The following is a 23,636-nucleotide window of genomic DNA, read 5'->3' on the forward strand; positions in this document are numbered from 1 at the left end:
AAAAAAGAAAAAAGGAAAACAGGCACAGGGTTTTTGTTTTATGTAAAAATCATAGATTTCCCAGACTAAAACTTAAAAAATCCTCTAACTTATTAGTGGATTAAAAGAAATGTGCGATTTAAGAGAAATATATGATACTATACATTAGTTTAAGCAATCTAATATAATTTTCCCAGTAATTTAGTTTAATTTATATTTATCTCTCCCAACAAGCCAAAATATCAGAAGAATGCATTTATTCTTTATAATTCACAAAATGATAAAAGTAGGGGCTGCTTGATCAATACTAAATTATATCACATAAGAAAAAGAAAAAAGCTCTCACATTATAGCCCAACTCTTCTTCCTTTGATCTATTAACTTTTTGAAGATAGGGCTGGATTCCTAAGAATAGACAAGGACACAATCTGTATTAGTTATGCTTTATTGATGCTGTATGAACAGAAACCCAAAAAATAATGGCACAAACAGAGAAGGGATTCATTTTTCTCACATAATAAAGAGTATGCTGGTAGGCAGTCCAAGGCTGATTTGGCCATTCAGAGATGCTCTTTAGAACCTAGGCTCATTCTCTCTTCCTTCCTCACCATCCCTAGCTCAGGACTTCCATTGTGTGGTTATAAATAATAGTTACAATTACAGAAATCACCCCCATGTTCCAGGCAGGAGAATTAGTGAAATGATGAAAGAAGAGAACAAAAGGATGTCAAAAGCCAGTTGTCTTTTCATGCAGAACCTACCAGAGATTTTTATTTACATTTCATTGGCCAGGACCGAATCACATGATGGTATAGATTGAATATGTCCCCTCAAAATTCACATTGAAAATTGAATGCCAATGTGATAGTATTGGATGTGGAGCCTTTGAGAAGTGAGTAGGTCATGAGGACAGAGCCCTCATTATTAGAATTAGTGTCCTTATAAAAGATGCCAGAGAAAGCTCCTTTGCTCTTGTACCATGTGAGGTTATAGCTAGAAGGTGCTTTCTATGAACCAGAAAACAGGCTCTCACCAGACACTGAATCTGCCAGAGCCTTGATTTGGGGACTTCCAAGCCTCCAGAACTGTGAGAAATAAATTATTGTTGTTTATAAGTCACCCTTGTGGTATTCTGAGATAGCAGCCTGAGGGACTGGCCATGATATAACCACTTCTTGCTGAAGGTAACCTGGAGTTTAGCTGAGCATATTGTACATTTAAATAATAAAGTCATAGTTTTAAGGCACAGACTAAGGGGAAATAAATGTTGTGTTGACAACTAGCACTGATGCTTTTACTAATTAATTGTAATATAAATAGTGACCACCTACAAAACAAAAACATGATTTATTAGCTATTAACCAAAAACTTCCAAGGTTCAAACATTACTTTTGTTTGTAATATCCATACCTCAGGAAACCTATTCTCTTTTCTCTATTCATTTTTTAAATCTAATCTCCTCCCTACATCTCCTCTCCCTTTCTAGGCATTTTGTCCTCTCTTCTCTCTTTACTTTTCCTCCTCCATTTTTCTTTCTTGTTATAACAACACTTACACATAGTACAAATTTACACTTTCTCTAGTTTCACAGGCAAAACACTCATTTTACTAATCCACTGCTGCACAACAGATCACTGATGGAGACAGCGGCTTAAAGCAGGGGTCAGTAAACTTCTTCTGTAAAGATTGTAGGGTAAACATTTTAGTTTTATGTGTCATATGGGCTCATAAAGTAATGAAAAAGGAGCCACACGTGGTATGTGAGAAACTGGGCATGACAGTGTCTCAGTAAAACTTTATTTACAAAGAGGTGGTGTACCAAATTTGACCTGCTGGCTGTATTTGTCATTCTTTGGCTTAAAACAACAGTGAGTTGCTTGACTCAGCAGGGCAGTTTTGCTGTTCTTCACGGTGTAACTGAGGTCACTCATGTGGCTGTATTTTGCTGATAGTTCAACTGAAAATGAAACACCCAAAATGCTTCTTATCCTCTAGGGCCTTTTGTTATTCAGTAGTCTAATCTGAATTTTTTTTCACAGCTTAGAATATGGCTTTCAAGAGAAAGTGTGCCAAGAGGTCAAGCTCCAGAGTGCAAGTGCGTATCCAGCCTTTGCTTGCACCATTTTGCTAAATCTCGCTGGTCAACACAAGTCACATGGCCAATCCCAGAGGCAATATGGGAGGAGGCTACAGAGGGATATGAATACCCAGCAGCATGTATTATTGGGGACCACCAATATAAAAGAAAAGCAGTCTGCCTTCTGGCCCTCAGAGATTCACATCTGTCCTACATACAAAATATACTTTCCTCCTTCTCAGGACACACAATTACATCCCATTACAGCATCAGGTTCAGGCTTGGTGTCCAGGATCTTGTCATATAAATCAATTTTAGGAATACATGAGGTTTCTTGGATGTAATTTGTCAGGTTAAGAGGGCTACGACCTAAAACAAGTTATCTGCCCCACACATCCAACGTTCAATGGTGAAAATAAGCAGAGATAACCTCAGTAGACATTCCCTTTCCAAAAATGTGAGCAGGGGAAGGAGGTAGAGGGTACATAGTTATTTTGGTATAGCAATTCTGTAATCCAGGCACTTGTCACTCAGAGAAAGAGAATGTTTGTTGTGCTCTTTGGAAATGCTTTCTTAACCCATTTCTCTCCTCCTCTTCGATTTTTCTGGGTTCTTGGCTCCACTTTCTGAGATAGCCTTCCTTTGTATAAATAATGATTTATGTTTACAGATGAGTGTACTTTCAGACTATTTCCTGCCAATGGTGAGTTGGTGGCTCAGAGACCTCTTTTCATTTTGACTTATTCCTTTCAGTCCAAGCTGATACAACTTCTTTAAAAATGCTGTAGACTTTCTACATATACAATTTAAAATCTATTCCACTTGACCTAAGCTCACACCCACAAATATTGTGATATAGGTCTCTTCCTAGTTTTAGCCGAGAATAAATGTTTGGTGGTCAAAGGCCCTTAAGATTCTCAGACATGCCCTGGCCGGTTTGGCTCAGCGGTTGGAGCGTCAGCCTGCGGTACAGAGAGACCCGGGTTCGGTTCCCGCTAAGGGCATGTACCTCGGTTGCAGTTTGTCCCCAGCCCTAGTTGGTCGTGTGGGTGGCAGCCACTCGATGTGTCCCTTCACATCGATGTTTCTCTCTCTCTCTCTTCCTCTCTCTCTCTCCCTCCCGCTCTATCTGAACAAAAAATGGAAAAATGTCCTCGAGTGAGGATAAAAAAAAAAAAAAAAAAAAAAAAAAAAAAAAAGATTCTCAGACATGATTTTGTCTAGGTGCGAGGATCAATGAGAATTGACAAGACTTTCAGAGGAATAAACAAGGGATCAAACAGCTGTAACTTTAATTTGACATTTACCCTGAGGTCCCATTTTACTCACTGCATATTGGAGCTGATCTTTATCCCCAACAAAACTTCTCACTTTAAAATAGTTTACCTGGCCCTGCTGGTGTGGCTCAATGGTTGAGCATCGACCCATGCACCAAGAGGTTGCCGTTTCGATTCCTGGTCAGGGCACATGCCCGGGTTGTGGGCCAAATCCCCAGTGGAGGGCATGCAGGAGGCAGCCAATCGATGTTCTCTCTCATCGATGTTTCTATCTCTTTCTCCCTCTTCCTTCCTCTCTCTCTAAAATCAATAAAGAAAAAAATTTTTTTTAAATAAAATATTTTACCTGCTAGAAGAAATTGGAAATGAGAAACAGTTATATTGTCTAACTCAAAAAACCCTGAGCTGGAAATGTTCCCCCTAAATTCTGTTTGAAAGCTGAGCAACACTTTCCTTAGCTGCTCTCTATTTCTTTTGCAGTATCTTACATAGTTGCTTAAAACACCGATGGGCACATTCAGTATTTTGCCTGGAAATCTCTTTTGCTAAATTCTCAACTTGATTAGGTATCTACTCATTCTACCTTCTAAGCTACCACAAGGAACAATTTTCTTCATTCTCCTACTAATATATAACACAGGTCCCTTTTTCTCTAGGCTTTAATAAAAATTTTAGTGTTCTTCCAGGCTGCACTCACTTTTCCATTTTCCACTCAGTCCCAAATCCTGTATTAATTATGTTTTGTCTTTTGTTTTCTTTTTCTGAATTGTATGCTGATTTGACACCTTAGGGCCTCACTGACCCAAGCAAGACTGCCCCTCCCAGAGCTAGCTAACTCCTAGGAAGAGTGAATGACTCCCCTGCAAGTGAGCCTTTCATATACAAAGGGACCAATCCAGAACCCATAACTTTAATTTCCTTTTACAAGCTCTTATGTATCACTCACTGTCCTAATCACCCTAGGGCTAGGTATCACACAACTCAAGACAGTCTCTATCCCCTAGAGCCTGCTGAAATTACTAACCATCCCTAAACCTCCTTGGTCTGATTACCAGCCTTGCCCATTCCTTCCCATGGGAACCACAGTAAAGGCCCTTGTCCATACTTTTCCTCACTCCTGTTTCTTTACAGCCCCTCGTGCTTCCCCATGTGGTCCGCATAATGTAGCAATGCCTCTTCTTCTAGAGATTGTGAGGGAACAAAGTACCTTGTCAATGGAAATCATTTTCTGATCTCTTGGCCTCACCATACCTGAATGAAAACAAAACACTAGGCATATTTCAAAGCAATCCAATGTCACATGCTCTAGGTTTTCTTCACAGCAGCACCCTACTTCAAAGTCCCAATTTCTGTTCATTATGCGTTGCTGCATAACAATCATCCCCAAACCCTGTGGCTTAAAACATCAATGATCTTTATTTCCCACATTTCTGTGGGTTGACTGGCTCAACAGAACATTCTTCTGCTCCATGTGGTGGAGCTGAGGACATTCAAGTAGCTGCTGTCAGCTGGGGGTGGAATGTCTAACAATTTCCTCTAGGCCTCTCTCTATTTGGCTTCTCATTATCCAGTAGTTAAGACTGAGCTTCTTTATAACATGGCAGCTGGCTTCTAACAGTGAACATTCCAAAAGACAATCTCTAATGTGCAAATATTTATTAAGCCTCTGTTTGAGTCATATTTGGTGATATCAGTGGCCAAACCATCGGCTAACTTGTACTCTTTGTGGGAGGTACTACTCAAGAGCTGAATACCAAGAGGAATGAGTCCTCTGGGGCCACCAGTGAACAGTCTACCACACCATTATGATAATGCCGCTCCAAGTTTCCTTTTACTCTGGGGAAGAGCTCATGGACTATAGCCGAAAATGTATGCATATTATGATGTGGTGGAGACAAAAATCTACAAAACACAGATAAAGACCTGATGGATTTGATTTTTCACTACTTAACTAGCGATGTTGGCATTCTAGAGACATAAACTTTCCTTTTCTTAGAACACATCTTAATTTAGGATTAAATGGCATTGGACTGCCAGGAACCCCACCACTACTAAAGAGGCCTACTGTGGCTAACTCTCTTTGGGACTATGAGACTTTCTTTCTACTTAAATATATTTCTTTTATTGCTGTCATTGCTCCTGTTCCTTTTTCTACATAGATTTATTTGGTTACATTGACATTCTGAGAAGAGAAAGTCCTCAGCAATTATCGGCATGGAAAGTCGGCTCTCGCTTGTTTTGCAATTTTGTAAAATTGGTTATTCGTGAATAGTTACTTGATTACAGAAATAACTCACTTAAGACTAGAATTGTTGCCCTGGCCGGTTTGGCTCAGCGGTTAGAGCCTCGGCTTGCAGTCCAAAGAGACCCGGGTTTGGTTCCGGCTAAGGGCCCATACCTTGGTTGCAGTTTGTCCCTGGCTCTGGTTGGATCATGCGGGTGGGAGCCACTCGATGTGTCCCTTTCACATCGATGTTTCTCTCTCCCTCCCTCCCTCTCCTTCCCACTCTATCTGAACAAAAAGTGGAAAAATGTCCTCGGGTGAGGATAAAAAAAAAATGTACAAGTCTAGAATTGTTGTAAAGACTTAGACAATTAAGGTCATCTACATGAGTCTGAATCATTGCAATAAAAGGGGGCTCAACAAAATAAGCCAGTCAGAGAAAGACAAGTATCACATGATCTCACTTATACGTGGAATCTAGTGAATAAAATAAACTGATGAACAAAATGGGACCATAGACATGGAAGCATGGAACGGACTAACGGATCTCAGAGGGAAGGCGGGAAAAGATTAATCAAAGAATTTATATGCATATATGCATAACCCATGGACACAGACAATAGACAGATAAAGGCCTGGGGTGAAGAGGGAAATGGATGGAAGGTGGCAAAAGAGAGGGAAATGGGGAACATCTGTAATACTCTCAACAATCAAATATAATTTTTAAAGGGGAGTGGGATATTCAAGCTATTATCTGACTACCAAATATCTCTACATTTGAGAATATCTTTGGGCTTTTAAATACATAGAGAAATCCAAACTGATAGCTGTTTTGTTAGGAAGTTGAAAAATAGCAGAGCCTCTGTCCATCAGACCAGCCATTCCACCTGTCACCCTGAATTGGGCATCTCCCGAATATAATCACTACTGCACTCTGTACATGAACATGAACCTCCGCGTACACATTCTATTTGTGAAGCACAGCTGCATTTGTGTCCCACATCCATTTATATAACCTCTGCCTTGCAGTCGTGGGCAGGTTTTTCAAAGCAGAATCTACCTATACTATTCATGAAAAGTACACGACATGCTATTTTAAAATATTGATCCCTAGGCTTGCCTGAGATCGACTATATCCGATTTTCTCAGCTTTGAATACAGGAATCTGTATTTTTGACAAACATTCCCATTTGTTTCATGTACTCTAAAGTTCAAGAATCACTGTTGTAAAAGGGTAGACAAACTAGAATGTGAGACTCAAACTGAGTTAAGTAATATTCATGTTTGATCTCCGAGAAAAGAGGTAAGATCTGGATTGGGAAAAATTCAGAACTGAGGTTTGTCGTTGGAGACATTCTCATCTCTCTTCCATCTCTACTTCCTAGGGTTCTTCAATAATTCAACAGTCATTGTTATTTGTTCAGCTAACGCTATGAGCTAGGCATTGTGCCTTACAAAATCCTACAAGTAATAGCATCACCCTCTCGTTTTGCAAATGAAGATATTAAGGTTTATTGAGGTTATAGAATTTGTCCAGACCAGGAACTAAGAAAAGGTAGAGCTAGGATTCAAGCTCACATCTCTAGTCACTTTGCAGAAAAACTAATTCACGTCACTAATATTAGGGATGTTAGGTTTCAGATCCTTGAGTCCGTGCACCTGCCTCTATCCTCTCCTTTCAGAACCTGCAATGCCAGCACCTTCCAAAAGCACCTTTCTCTTTCCTTTTTAATCAGCTTTCCAGTTTCCTTTTTGTGGCTACTTCTCCCAATGCTTTGCACCAAATAAAGAAAGGCACACGGCCAGTGACCTTCTCACCTCAGTCATCTCTGAAATGTTTGTTGTTAGGCAAAGTGCAGTCTTTTTTATTATACAACTAGCCAATATCTCCCAGAAAAAAAAAAATGAGTAGCAGAGTTCTTACTTCAGAAAATCTATTTTCTCCATAAATAATTCCACTAGAGTATATGCTTCATGTCTAGGTTTTGGTCGCTGTGTCTGCTCCAGCACCTCAAAGAGTCACTAAATGTTCATGGAATAAATGAATGAACCAACTGCACTTAATATTATGCCTCTCATTAGAAACTCAGAGGTGGCAGGGCTGAGATCTGGGTTAAAATTTCCAGAATGGAAAATTGATCTCCTAGGTCCTGTGCCTTGACCTGATTAAGCAGCACAGCTGTAGCTGTGTCCCAGTGTGTGGCCCAGAAATGGGAATTTCAAGTGTTTCACTAGGAAAATTTGGCAAAATGTTGAAGGATGTCTGTTGATACTAAAGCTATACTACATACTTTCTGATAAGCCTATATATTAATTCTGTCTCTCATTAAACAAATATTTATTGAGCACCTAGTATGCACAGGTGTAGTTCTAGGCAATGGCGATACAGCCATTGACAAAATTATTAAAGTTTCTAGTTCTTATAGAGTTTATTATATTCCGTTTAAGGGGAGGGGTAATTGGTGAAATTGAAACAAAGACCATGACTAGGTCAATATAACAGAAGAGAATAGGCAAAAACAAACACTCAGACCAATATCAAAGGCATATGCACTGGAGGAGGGAAGAGAGACTAACTGAGCATGATACACGAGAAAGTTGCACTGTGTGTGGCCTTCTCTGCACAGGGCTGCAGCTCTAAGAGCTGCATTAGGATGGACTTAGATGTGGGGAAAAATGATGTCGGGAAAGATGTCACCATAGTGATATTCTGGTTCCCCCTCCCAACCTCCTTTTCTCTGCCCACCGCCTACTCCTCTGGATCCTGCATTTCCACGCTAAAAATGAGAGAACAGAAAGAATGTTTCCTGTTCACTATGAAGTTTGTAGTGCAGGTTCTGCTGCTTCAGATGCCACAGGGACCCTGAGTTTGTCATCAGGGCTGAAATGGAAAGAGTGACACAGGCAGAGAGAGAGGCTGCACCTGCCTACCAGGGTGTGGGCAGCATGTGGTGGCATTGTCAGAGAGGACCCTGTACTTCCCCTCTACTCACTCCCTTGGCCCAGCCCTACCTGGCCTGGGCCACAATGACACAGGGAGATTATTGTTCCTTAGGGCCTAGAAGGATTCCCTTTTTTGAGACCCCCAAAATGCTTTTTTTGGGCAACCTCAAACAGAATTAGGCTAGTTTCTCCTCCCTCCTCCAATGCATGTGTCTCTGATGCTAGTCCAAGTGTCCATGAGTTTCTGTGTTTACCCACTCTGTACTAAAATATTGGTATTACTTTATTACTTATAGGCTATGTATTACTATGAGAACGGATACCTTTCTGAGAGGTAACAGTCGTTACAAATTTACTCTCAGCTATTTCTTTCATCAGGGCTGACCTCATAGAATGGGTCTGAGGGGGCTTCTCAGTCGACAAAGCACTCTTACCAGTTTCTTTGCCTTCCATTTTCTCCTTCTGTTTATTATCACAGCCATAGAAATAGTACACTTCTTATTTCTCCACGAGACAGGATCCAATAACCCAAAAGGAATTCCATCAGAATAGACATAATCCCCTTCCACCCATACTATACACTGCAGATATCCTGGGCTTCTTAGTTATACTACTAGCACTACTAACTCTAGCCAGGGATGGGATTCATGGCCCCCAAAATACCATTTTCCTTCTGTCTAGAAAACATCTGTTTCCCCTCCAGCTTGAACGACTGGTACATTTTTATCAGTGTCTAGCTCACTCTTTATTCCCTCTTAAATGCAAATATTCAAGGGAGAGTTAAATTACTAAGTTCACATGTGTGTGAATTAATTTCTTGGGCAAGTGGCAAGAGAACTAAGAATAAGAAAACTGCCAAGGTAGGTAAAAGGCGGATATGGGGTGCCGAGGTGGGGACTGGGAGAAAGAGAAAGAACAGGGGAATAAAAGAGCATGCATGCTGACATCTGCCACACACAGGGGCACACACCTGCATGTGCACACAAAACCTGAGGCCACCAAAGCCAAACCCTCCTCCACTCTCCTTGCTGGGGACATCCTAGGGTGTGGCGATTCAGCAGTAAGTTGCATGGGTAAGTGTTTAAGCCCTGGAGTTGGACAACTTGGGTACTCATTCCAATTTCATTTCTGTGTATCTGAATGGCAGCCTGCAAGTTACTACATCTCTGAGCCTTTATTTCCTTATCTGTTAAAAAAAAAAAAAAAAGTATGTGTGTGGGGGCGGGAATAATACCGATTTCTTTGGAGTGTGGTGACGATTACATAAGATGATGTATATTGAGTGACTGACACAGTACCTGACATACAACAAATCAAAGGACAGTGAGCTTCAGGACAGGTTTGGGGGGACTCCCAGCTTGTACAAGGAAGTCGGGGCCTCAAATCACTGTGGTGTCTTATTCCTCTGGAAGGGATTAGAGAATTGGGGCACAGGCAGGTGAAGTGCTTTTGCTGGACATGCTACCCTGGCCAGAAACTGCAGGGGTCTCTCTTTCCAACCGGACAGCATTGCGGCATTTATCTCATCGCACTGTGACTTTCATCTCGACCTACTGCTTCTCCAGGCAGCACACAATTCCACATGGTTGTCAGCTGCTGTTGGGAACAGGAGGAGATGTTCCAGGTGCGGTTGGAGGAGCAATGTGTGGGAGAAGCTTTCTTGGTGCCAGCCAGGCTCCATCCGAGGTAGAAACAGAAAGCCCGGTTGTACAGCCGGCCTCCGGTCTATTCTCGCCCTCGTCCCGCCTCCGCACAATACCCAGGCACACGCACACTTCCTCCGGTGCTGTTTGCAGATCTCATCTCACCTTGTGCTCTCAGCCACAGGCTTTTGCCAAGAAGTGACGGAAGAGCAAAAGCAACCTTTGAATTCATCTTCATAAACAGAAGGAAACGCCTGCCTTCAGAATCAGCTGCCATCTTCGCAACTTCCCGCGTGTGGGCCTCAGTGTGTCCCTGAGTGGTGCTCCCTGACTTGAGGGCTTCCATGAAAGCCAGGGCTGTGAAGAGACTGTGCGGGCAGCCTCGTTGGGTTTCTGTGCAGAAAGAGAGCAGCTGAAGCAATAATTCCTCAGCTTGTTACCAAGAGCAGCTAATAGATTAATTGGTGGCTTCGTTGCAAGCCTTGAATATTAGTTGGAAATTAGCTTGGTTAAATACCCAGGGCTGCAGTGTGCATGCCTATGCATATCCGAGGCAAAGGGATTTAGTGAGTCTCCTGAGAAATGCTTTTTTTCCCCAACACTTCTACCTTCTCCATGCACTCCTGGCTCCCCCAGCAAGGTGCACCATTTTATCCCCTACAGACCCCAAACCTAACCCTGTGCTTTATTAGAAGACTGAGCAAGATTTGCTCCTGCCCAGCTGTAGACAATGGTCACACATCTATTTTGGCTTCTTCCAAAAGATCTGGTAAAAAGAGCAATATGCAGAGTTTCTTGGATCAGGTCGCCTGAGCCTGAAATCTCTTATGCAATTAATGACTGTATAAACCTCAGTTTCTTCCTCAGTGAAATGTTGACAGTAGCGTCTGCCTCAAAGGGTTGGGGACGGGTTAACTGAGGTAATGACTATTCAGTGCCAGCACAATGTCTGGCACACAATAAACACTTAATAAACGTCAGATTCTATCAATAATCCTCTACATTTTTATAACGCTTTGTTGTTTTTGAAGTATTTTTACACAGTTTCACAGGATTCTCCTAACTAACTCATCATGTGTAAGATGCAAAGCATGTACTATTATCTTCATTTTCACAATTAGAAAATTAAGTTTGTAAATGATTAAGTGCCATAGTTGTAATGAATGAGAACCCATTCTGGCCGCTTGTCCCCTTTCCAATACCTCCCAACTGCTTTAAGAAACCAGACGAAGGAACATTTTGTGTTTGCATCAGAAAAAAACAGAAGACCTGAATTACAACATGTGCTTCTTATCAAATAACCTTTCTGAGTCTGTTTATTGCATCTGTGGTATGAAAGGGCTCCTTCTAGGGCTGATCATCTGTGATCTCTGGCTTTCCCTTAGCAATAAGCTGGGTCCAGAGATGTGCAGCACGGAGAGATGGCCCCACTGCTCCTAGTCCTCACCCTCTACCACTCCCATGACCCTACAGTATATTGCTGATGTCAAAGCTGCTTTTGTGAATATATTATCTTCCCAGTCGAGGTGAGCTCCAAGAGTGCAGAGGAACTATCTAAATTGTGTTTTCCTCAGAACAGCTAGCACAATACTTTCCATGTAGTCAGTACTCACTACTTGTGGAATGATGATTTCTGAATTTTGGGTTCCCTAATTCAGGCCTAATTAATGTCTGTGTCAAGGTCACTCTTAATATCTTATCAAGTATTTTAATATTCTTATGAGTTTAGATTTTCAATAAGAAAACTGCAGCTTTAAATTATAGACCATTTCTATAATCTTATTAATTTTTCTTTTAAAGCAAGTTGCTTCAAAGTTTCCAGAGAGAATCATCATTAGTTATCAAGAAGAATGAAAGGAAAGTCTTCTTTATATATCAGAATTAGTCTTTCAGAATCTTAGTTAAAAATGGGTATGACCCTGAGATATGTACTCTAAAGGGAAAGACAAGTACTAGACATCAATGGCATCTCCCTCCTGTTTTGTGGATTTGGATTCTAAAGAATGCCATTTTTCAACTTCTTACAAATCAGGTAACTTTCTCTTGTTCATGATGGTATCTTTCTGTGGCTCCATGGACTATGATCATGAACAACTGAGGGCCTAGTAGTACTAGTACATGTTACAGCCAACTTTGCCTTTCCTCCCAAATTAAACATCATTGTGAGAGCAGAACTGAACAGTGAACTACCCAGAAGAAACTATACAACAAAATAACACTGCATAAAGATTAAACAGAAGATAGAAATATTAAAAAGTGATCAACTACTTGCAGGAATATAATAGCATATATGTTAAAGAAATATAAATTCATGCCCTGGCCAGTTTGGATCAGTAGTTAGAGTGTCAACCCATGGACCAGAAAGGCTCTCGGGTTCGATTCCCTCTAAGGGCACATACCTCGGTTGCGGTCTGTCCCTGGCCCTGGTTGGGGTCGTGTGGATGGCAGTTGATGTGTGTCTCTCTCACATAGATATTTCTCTCTCTTCCTCTCTCTCTCCCTCTCACTCTATCTGAAGATAAATGCAAAAATGTCCTCAGGTGAGGGTTAAAAAAAAAAAAAGAAATATAAATTCATGATATAATGAGATGCCTGTGTATAACTCTTAATTGTTCACAGTACATGCTTAATTTAATTCTGGTTCTTGCTTGAAAAGATTGTAAAACAGTGTATCCAGAACTTTCTATTAGAAACACATAGATTACAGGATTCACATCCTTCCTTTCAGTGCATTGGCTTATCATCAAATGCCCTCACAAGGAACTTTACCCCATTATACTTACCAATTATACTATCAAATATTTTAATTTATTATTTTTATTAATTAATTTTAGTTTATTATGTTTTTATTAATTATTTTTTTTACTGATGTTTCTCCTTTTCCCCCCACTGATTCCCCCTCCCCCTCCCTTCCTGCTCTGTCCCCAGTTTGTTGTCCATGTCCACTGTTCATGCATACATGCATATAAGTTCTGTGGTTTATCTCTCCCCCATCACCCCCTCTTCTGGGACTGTCAGTCTGTACCCCACTTCCACGTCTCTGGGACTACCCCATTCCTCAGACTGTTATGTTCATTATGTTCCACAAATAAGTGAGATCATATGATACTTGTCTTTCTCTGGTTGGCTTGTTTCACTTAGGATGATACTTTCCAGGTCCCTCCAAGTAGTATCAAAGGATAAGAGATCTTTCTTTCTTACAGCTGCGTAATACTCCATTGTGAATATGTACCACAGCTTTTTTATCCATTCATCTACTGATGGACATTTGGGCTGTTTCCAGATCTTAGCTATTGTAGATAGTGCTACTATAAACATGAGAGTACATATATTCTTTCTGATTGCTGTTTCAGGCTTCTTAGGATATATTCCTAGAAGTGGGATCACTGGGTCAAATGTCAGTTCAATTTTTAATATTTGAGGTAACAACATATTGTTTCCATAGTGGCTGCACCAGTCTGCATTCCCACCAGCAGTGTAGTAGAGTCGCCTTTTCTCCACACCCTCGCCAACACTTGGTGTTTGATGATTTGTTGATGGCGGCCATTCTGACAGGTGTGAGGTGATACCTCATTGTTGTTTTAATTTTCATCTCTCTGATGACTAGTGATGTTGAGCATTTCTTCATATGTCTCTTAGCCATTTGTATGTCCTGTTGGGAGAGGTGTCTATTTAGTTCCCCTGCCCATTTTTTGATTGGGTTCTTTGTCTTGCTTTTGTTCAGTTGTATGAGCACTCTGCATATATTGGAAATTAACCCCTTGTCTGATATATCATTGGCAATTATGCTCTCCCATACAGTGGGTAGCCTTTCCGTTTTGATGATTGTATCTTTCACTGTGCAGAAGCTTGTGAGTTTGATGTAGTCCCATGTGTTCATTTTCTCCTTTATTTCTATTGCCTTAGGTGATGTATCAGTGAAAATTCTGCTGCGTATGATATTTGAAATTTTGTTGCCCACAGTTTCTTCTAGGATTTTTATGGATTCATGAATCACATTTAAGTCTTTTATCCATTTTGAGTTTATTCTTGTGTAGGGTGTAAGTTGATGGTCTAGTTTCATTTTTCGGCATGTAGCTGTCCAATTTTCCCAGCACCATTTATTAAACAGGCTGTCCTTACTCCACTGTATGCTCCAGTCACCTTTGTCAAATATTAATTGAGCATATTGCCTTAGGTCCATTTCTGGGTTCTCTGTTCTGTTCCACGGGTCTATATGCCTGTTCTTGTGCCAGTACCAGGCTGTTTTGATTACAGTAGCTTTGTAGTATAACCTGAAATTTGGTACTGTGATCCCTCCAACTTTGTTCTTCCTTTTCAAGATTGCTGTGGCTATTCGAGGTCTTTTTTGGTTCCATATGAACTTTTGAAGTACTTGTTCTAATTCTGTGAAGTATGCCGTTGGTATTTTGATGGGGAGTGCATTGAATCTATAGATTGTTTTGGGTAATATGGACATTTTAATTATGATAATTCTTCCAATCCATGAACAGGGTATGTGCTTCCACTTTTTTATATCTTCCTCTATTTCTTTTTTCAATGACCTGTAGTTTTCGGCGAATAGGTCCTTTATTTCTTGGGTTAAGTTTATTCCTAGGTATCTTTTTTTTTTTTTTTTCCACAATGGTAAATGAGATTCTTTTCTTAGTTTCTCTTTCTGTGAGTTCATCATTGGTGTATAAAAATTCCATCGATTTCTTGACGTTAATTTTGTATCCTGCTACTTTGCCAAATTTATTTATTAAGTATAGTAAATTTTTGATGGAGTCTTTGGGGTTTTCTACGTATAGTATCATGTCATCTGCAAATAATGACAGTTTCACTTCCTCCTTTCCAATTTGAATCCCTTTTATTTTTTCTTTCTGTCTGATTGCTCTGGCTAAGACTTCCAGTATCATGTTAAATAAGAGTGGCGAAAGTGGGCATCCTTGCCTTATTCCTGTTCTTAAGAGAAAAGCTTTTAGTTTTTTCCCATTGAGTATGATGTTGGCTGTAGGTCTTTCATATATGGCCTTTATTATGTCTAGATATGATCCCTCTATTCCCACATTGCTGAGCGTTTTTATCAGAAATGGATGCTGGATTTTGTCGAAGGCTTTTTCAGCATCTATTATTATGATCATGTGGTTTTTATTCTTCATTTTATTTATGTGGTGTATCATGTTTATTGATTTGCAAATATTGTACCAGCCTTGCATCCCTGGGATGAATCCCACGTGGTCATGGTGGATAATTTTTTTGGTGTATTGCTGGATTCTATTTGCTAGTATTTTGTCCAGGATTTTGGCATCTATGTTCATCAGGGATATTGGCCTGTAGTTTTCTTTCTTTGTTGTGTCTTTTTCTGGTTTTGGAATTAGAATTATGCTGACTTCATAAAACAAGTTTGGAAGTCTTCCTTCTTCTTGAATTTTTTGAAATAGTTTGAAGAGAATGGATATCAGTTCTTCTTTGAATGTTTGGTAAAACTCCCCCGTGAAGCCATCCGGGGCCTGGGCTTTTGTTTGCTGGGAGAATCTTGATTACATCTTCAATTTCTTATGTTGATATTGGTCTGTTCAAGTTTTCTATCTCTTCCCGGTCCAGTTTTGGGAGAGTATGTGTTTCTAGAAATTGTCCATTTCGCTTAGATTGTCGAATTTATTGACATATAATTTTTCATAGTAGTTGTTAACGATCTTTTGTATTTCCGTGGTGTTGGTTGTTACTTCTCCTCTTTCATTTCTGATTTTGTGTATTTGGGTTCTCTCTCTTTGTTGCTTGGTGAGTCTAGCTAAGGGTGCATCAACCTTGTTTATCTTCTCGAAAAACCAGCTCTTTGTTTCATTGATCCTTTGAATTGTTTTTTGGACTCTATGTCGTTTATTTCTGCTCTGATCTTTACTATTTCCTTCCTTCTACTTGCTCTGGGGTTTTCTTTTTGTTTGCTCTCTAGTTCTCTAAATTGTGAGGTTAGATAGTCTATTAGAGATTTTTCTTGTTTTTTGAGGTAGGCCTGTAGTGCTATGAACTTTCCTCTTAGAACTGCTTTCGCTGCATCCCACAGATTTTGTGTTGTTATGTCTTCATTTTGTTTGGTTTTCAGGAAATTTTTTATTTCTTCCTTGATCTCCTTGGTGACCCATTTATTGTTTAATAACATGCTATTTAGCTTCCATGTGTTCAAATGTCTTTGTATGTTCTTCTTGCAATTGATTTCTAGTTTCATGCCACTGTGATCTGAAAAGATGCTTGATATAATTTCAGTCTTCTTGAACTTGTACAGACTTAGTTTGTGTCCTAGCATGTGCTCTATCTTTGAGAATGTTCCATGTGCACTTGAGAAGAATGTGAATTCTGTAGTTTGGGGGGTGTAATGCTCTGTAGATATCTATTAAATCCATTTGGCCTAGTGTTTCATTTAGAGTCTCTGTTTCCTTGCTAATTTTTTGTGTAGAGGATCTATCCAGTGATGTCAGTGGGGTGTTGAAGTCCCCTGCTATGATTGTATTGCTGGCGATTTCTCCTTTGAAGTCCTCCAGAAGATTTTTAATATATTTTGGTGCTCTTATATTGGGTGCATATATGTTTATCAAGGTTATATCTTCCTGTTGGATAGATCCTTTCAATATTATGTAGTGGCCTTCTTTGTTTCTAGTTATGGCCTTCATTTTGAAATCTATTTGATCAGATATAAGTATTGCTACCCCAGCTTTTTTTTCCTTTCCATTTGCTTGGAAGATTTTTTTCCATCCCTTCCGTTTCAATCTATGTGAGTCTTTTGTTGTGAGGTGGGTCTCTTGTAAACAACATATAGATGAGTCATGCTTTCTTATCCAATCAGCTACTCTGTGTCTTTTTTTGGGAGGATTCAATTCATTTACATTTAAGGTGATAATTGATATGTACTGATTTATTGCCATTTTTGTTTAGTGTGGTTCTATTTTTCTTCCCATTTCTCCTGCTAATTACATCAGTCCTTTTAACATTTCTTGCAGTGCTGGTTTGGTGCTAATGTATTCCCTTAGCCTTTTTTTTTTTGTCTGGGAAGCTCTTTATTTGACCTTCTATTTTGAATGATAGCCTTGCTGGGTAATGTAGTCTTGGATTCAGATCCTTGTTTTTCATGACCTAGATTACTTCATGCCGTTCCTTTCTGGCCTGTAGTGTTTCTGTTGAGAAGTCAGCTGAGAGCCTTATGGGCTTTCCTTTGTACATAACCTCTTGCTTATCTCTTGCTGCTTTTAGGATTCTCTCTTTGTCTTTAATTTTTGGCAGTTTGATTACTATGTGTCTTGGTGTGGGCCTGTTTGGGTTCTTCTTACTTGGGGCTTTCTGTGCTTCTTGAACTTGAATGCCTTCTTCCTTCACCAAATTAGGAAAGTTTTCTGTCACTATTTCTTTGAATATATTCTCTAACCCTTGCTCATTTTATTCTTCTTCGGGGACTCCTATGATGCAAATATTATTACGTTTCCAGTTGTCCCATAGTTCTCTTAAGCTGTCTTCTTGTTTTTTAATCATTTTTTTCCTTTTGGTTTTCTGATTGGTTGATTTTTTCTACCCTGTCTTCTAATTCATGGATCCGGTCCTCAGCTTTCTCTACTCTGCTTTTTAGACCTTCCAATGTGTTTTTCATTTGCAACATGTCATTTTTTATCTCTTCTTGGTGGTTTTTAATTTCCAATTGGCTTATTTTCAGCATCTCTATGTCCTTACACATGCTGTTGAGCTTCCTCAAGATCATGACTCTGAATTCTAGTTCTGTTAACTTGCTTAACTGCACTTCATTTATCTCATCTTCGGTAGCGGTCTCTTGTTCTTTCAGTTGACTTTTGTTTCTGTTTTTCACCATTTTGGCTATCACAGTGGGCTTTGGAGTCTGCCAAATTTTCCCTGTTGGTGTTGGTGTTCTGCTGTCTGTGGCTCCCTCTCCTGGGTTTGGATGAGGCAGGGAGGACCCACTTTAAACACCACTGTTAAGTCTTAACTTTCCTGGTTAGAGTTGCTAGCCCAGGGAATGGTAGTTATCCTATAGCTTTTTTTTGCCTGGAGGCTATTAGTAGAGGTCACTTGAAGAACCTTGATATCTGAGTTGCCTGAAAAACTCCCTCAGGTGCTCAATGTAAGAGGATTTCCCGAGGATGGGGCAGATGCTGGTTGTTAATGGACCTCAATTAGCATTTCAGTGGCCACCAGGTGGGGTTGAATCTCTGAGGGAGGGGCTGCCGCCTCTCCCCAGGGACCTGGGAAGGAGTTAGATGACCACAGTCCTGCGTGGCTGCACTCAGCAAAAGCTCTGAGCACCCTCCAAATCCCGAGTGTCCCCACACAGTTCCAGTCCAGTCTGCCTTCCCTCTGCCGGAGCCCAAGGTGAGTGCCTGGTGCCAATTTAGCCTCTGTCCGGACTCTGTGTTGTGGAGCCGCCTGGGACTTTTAAACCAAGGGCGCTGCTCCCAGCCAAGGGCAACCGTGGCTGCAGCACCAGCCGAGGGCGTAGCACCCAGCCAAGTTGGCAGGACCCAGCCACGGTCTCCAGATGCAGCCGAGGTGCTAGCAGCTTCCTGCGGAGGCAGCTGGACCCAGCCGAGTCCGCTGGTCCCGGCCCAGACCACTGCGGACCGTGGGTTCCCGGCCCCCTCTCGCTTCCTCGCAAGCCTACCAGGATTGAGTCAGTGTCCCTGGTTATGTGGTCCTCCAAGCTGCCTTTCGGTTGCCCCTTCCTGACGATTTGTCTTTATTTTTGTTGTAAATCCAGTTTGGTCCTGGGAGATGGTCTGTGTAGCTCCATTCACTCCGCCGCCATTTTTCTCCTCTTGACTCTTACTGTGCCCTGGAGCTGGCAGCTGGTCAAGAACTCATCCTCCCTTGGTTATAGTGCTGTGGAACCAGGAGCGGACCCAGGAACAGAAGCCCCACGGGCCACCAGGGCCAGGAGATACAGAGGCGTCCACTGGCTGTGGCTGCAAACACCTGAACACCAGACGTAAGACAAGCAGCACACATAAGACGGGCACCAGAGATAAAACCGGCACCAGACGTCTGTTCTGCTTACATTTCAAAATGCAGCCCTGGTCGGTTTGGCTCAGCGGTTAGAGCATCGGCCTGCAGTCCAGAGAGATCTGGGTTCAGTTTCCACTAAGGGCATGTACCTCAGTTGCAGTTTGTTTTCGGCCCTAGTTGGTCGTGCCAGTGGCAGTCACTCGATATGTCCCTTTCACGTCAATGTTTCTCTCTCTCTCTCTCTCTCTCTCTCCCTCCCATTCTATCTGAACAAAAAATGGGGGAAAAAAAATGTCCTCGAGTGAGGATAAAAAAAAAATTCAAAATGCTTATTATTTATTTTTAATTTCATAAACAGGTACTACAAATAGTCATACATACAAGTAGACTTCAAGGTCCTATATTAAATCCTCTTTCCTAACCAATTTTTCTCCATCTAACAACTTTCCTTTACATAAAAATCTCTTTGAAATCTAAATCTGACGAACTTACACATTAAGTTTATCTATTTATTACTGTTTTTTACTACAAATTTTAGCTTGGCTTCTGTCAAAGACCAATTTACACAAATGTTTCAAATTTTACTTTAAAAAATGCATTCAAACATAATACAAACAGATTTAAAAATTTTAAAACATTGTTTTGAAAGAATTTTAAATTTACAGAAGGGTTTCAAGAATAATAAAAATAACTCCTGTATTCTCATAATCCAAATTTATTAGTTGTTAACACTTTGAGACATTTGCTCTGTCTCTCTTTCTCTATATAATATATATTATAATCCCCAAACATTTCAAACTACATTGTAAAAATTATGGCTCTTTACCCCTAAATATTTCAATTTTTCTTAAGAACAAAGGCATGCTCTTACATAAACATAGTACAGTTATTTACTTGAGGACATTTAATATCCATACAGTACTATTATCTAATGGAATTCTCATTATCAAATTTTACCAGTTATCCCAATAATGTCCATTATGGCTATCTTCCCCACGTTATGCCCAATTTTTAGAATCCAATCCAAGATAACACATTTTATTTAATTGTCATGTTTTTTTAGTTTTCTTTAATCTGGAACAGTTTCTCAAGCTTTCATTTTTTTTTATGATACTGACATTTTAAAAATAGTACAGACCTTATATGTACTTCTTTCTTCACAGCAGCATTATTCATAATTGCTAAGATATGACAGCAACCTAGGTGTCCATCAATAGATGAATGAGTGGAGAAGAAGAGGTATATATACGCACAATGGAATATTACTCGGCAATAAAAAATTAATGAAACCTTGCCATTTGTTACAACATGAGTGGACCTAGAGGGTATTGTGCTGAGTGAAATAAGCCAGACAGAGAAAAACAACTACTTCATTTCACTTATATGTAAAAAAATTTTAAATCAAAACAAACAAATAAAACAAAACAAAAACAGACTCATACAAGCAAAGAACCGGATTCCCAAATGGCGGCGGAGTGAATGGAAGCTACCCAGACAATCTCCCAGGAATTACAACTAAAATAAAGACAAATCATCAGGAAAAAGCAACGGAAAAGCAGCTTTCGAGGACCACATAACCAGGGACACTGAACCAATCACGGTAAAATTGCAGAAGCCTGAGAGGGAGGCTGGAAGCCATGAACAGCAGTGATCTTAGCTGTGAGCAGTGCCCTTGGGGTTAAACTCCCAAGCCCGCTCCACAGCGCAGAGCAGAGACAGAGCACTAAAATAGCCACAGCCACTCCAACTTGGGCTCCGGCAGAGAGAGGGTAGATTGGACTGGAATTGTGTGGGGACACTCAGAATTTGGAGGGCGCTCAGAGCTTTTCCTGAGTTGCGGCCACAAGGACGGTGGCCATCTTACTCCATCCCAGGGCTCTGGGAAGAGGCAGCGGCCACTCCCTTGGAGATTCAACCCCACCAAGGTGGGCTATTGAAATTCAAATTGAGACCCATTAACAAGCAGCATCTGCCCCACCCTCAGGAAATCCCCTTACTCTGAACACCTGAGTGGGTTTCTCATTCAACTGAGAACCCAAGGCTCTTCAACTAACCATGACTAATAGCCTCTAGCCAAAAAGCTACTGGATAACTGAATCATTCCTGGGCTTGCAACTCTACCCAGGAAAGTAAGACTTGACAATGATGTCTAGCTTGGGTCCTCTCTCACTCATCCAAACCCAGTAGAAGGAGCCACAAACAGCAGAATACCAACACCCACAGGAAAAATTTGGGAGGCTCCAAAAGCAATACGGATAGCCAAAATCGTAAAACAAAGAAACAAATCCTGAACAAAATTCTAGCAAATCAAACCCAGGAATACATAAAAAATTATTCATCATGACCAAGTGGATTTCATTCCAGGGATACAAGGCTGGTACAATATTCACAAATCAATAAATGTGATACACCACACAAACAAAATGAAAGATAAAAATTATATGATCATATCAATAGACACTGAAAAAGCATTTGATAAAATCCAGCACCCATTTCTGATAAAAATGCTAAGCAACCTGGGAATAGAATGACCACATCTTGACATAATAAAGGCCATATATGAAAGACCTATAGCCAACATCATACTCAATGAGGAAAAATTAAAAGCATTTCCCTTAAGAACAGGAACAAGACAAGGATGCCCACTTTCGCCACTCTTATTTAACATAGTACTGGAAGTCTTCGCCACAGCAATCAGACAGGAAGAAAAAATAAAAGAAATTCAAATTGGAAAGGAGGAAGTGAAATTGTCATTACTCACAGATGACATAATATTACACGTAGAAAACCCCAAAGACTCCATCAAAAATTTACTAGACTTAATAAATGAATTTGGCAAAGTAGCAGGATACAAAATTAACGTCAAGAAATTAACAGCATTCTTATACACCAATGATGAACTCACAAAAAGAGAAACTAAAAAAACATCCCATTTACCATCACAGCAAAAAGAGTAAGATACCTACGAATAACTTAACCAAAGAAATAAAGGACCTATTCACAGAAAATTACAGGTCATTGAAAAAAGAAATAGAGCCCTGGCCGGTTTGGCTCAGCGGTTTGAGCATCGGCCTGCAGTCCGAAGAGACCCGGGTTCGGTTCCCGCTAAGGGCATGTACCTCGGTTGCAGTTTGTCCCCGGCCCTGGTTGGTCGTGTGGGTGGCAGCCACTCGATATGTCTCTTTCACATCGATGTTTCTCTCTCTCTCTCTCTCTTCCTCTCTCTCCCTCCCACTCTATCTGTGCAAAAAATGGAAAAATGTACTCGGGTGAGGATAAAAAAAAAAAAAGAAAGAAAGAAAAAAAAAATAGAGGAAGATATAAAGAAGTGGAAACACATACCTTGTTCATGGATTGGAAGAATTAATATCATTTGAATGTCCATATTACCCAAAGCAATCTATAAATTCAATGCAATCCCCATCAAAATACCAATGACATATTTCACAGAACTAGAACAAACACTCCAAAAGTTCAGAGGAAACCAAAAAAGATCCCAAATAGCCACAGCAGTGTTGAAAAAGAAGGACAAAGTAGGTGGATCACAGTCCTGGATATCAGTTTATACTACAAGCTACTATAATCAAAACAGCCTGGTAGTGTCACAAGAACAGTCATATAGTCCAGTGGAACAGAACAGAGAACCCAGAAATTGACCAAAGACATGATGCTCAATTAATATTTGACATAGGTGACTAGAGCATACAATGTAGTAAAGACAGCCTCTTTAATAAATGGTGTTGGGAAAATTGGACAGCTACATGCAAAAATTTTAAACTAGACCATCCGCTTACACCATACACAAGAATAAACTCAAAATGTGACTCGTGAATCCATAAAAATCCTAGAAGAAAATGTAGGCAACAAAATTTCGGACATTATATGCATCAAAATTTTCACTGATACATCACCCAAGGCAACAGAAAAAATGAACACATAGAACTACATCAAACTAAAAAGTTTCTGCACAGCAAAATAAACAACCATCAAAATGGAAAGGGAACCCACTGTATGGGAGAGCATAATTGCCAATGATACATCAGATAAGGGGTTAATTTCTAAAATATATAGAGTGCTCATACAACTCAACAAAAGGAAGACAAAAAACCCAATTAAAAATGGACAGAGGACCTAAATAGACACCTCACCAAATAGGACATACAAATGGTTAAGAGTCATATGAAGAAATGCTTAACATCACTAATCATCAGAGAAATGCAAATTAAAACAACTATGAGGTGTCACCTCACACTTGTCAGAATGGCCACCATCAACAAATCATCAAACAACAAGTGTTGGTGAGGGTGTGGAGAAAATGGGACTCTAGTACACTGCTGGTGGGAATGCAGACTGGTGCAGCCACTGTGGAAAACACTATGGTGTTACCTCACAAAGTTAAAAATTAAATTGCCATTTGACTCAGTGATCCCACTTCTAGGAATATACCCTAAGAAGCCTGAAACACCAATCAGAAAGAATATATGTACCCCCGTGTTTGTAGCAGCACTATT

The sequence above is a fragment of the Molossus molossus genome, unplaced genomic scaffold (assembly GCF_014108415.1).
Source record: "Molossus molossus isolate mMolMol1 unplaced genomic scaffold, mMolMol1.p scaffold_m16_p_5, whole genome shotgun sequence".
NCBI lineage: Eukaryota > Metazoa > Chordata > Mammalia > Chiroptera > Molossidae > Molossus > Molossus molossus.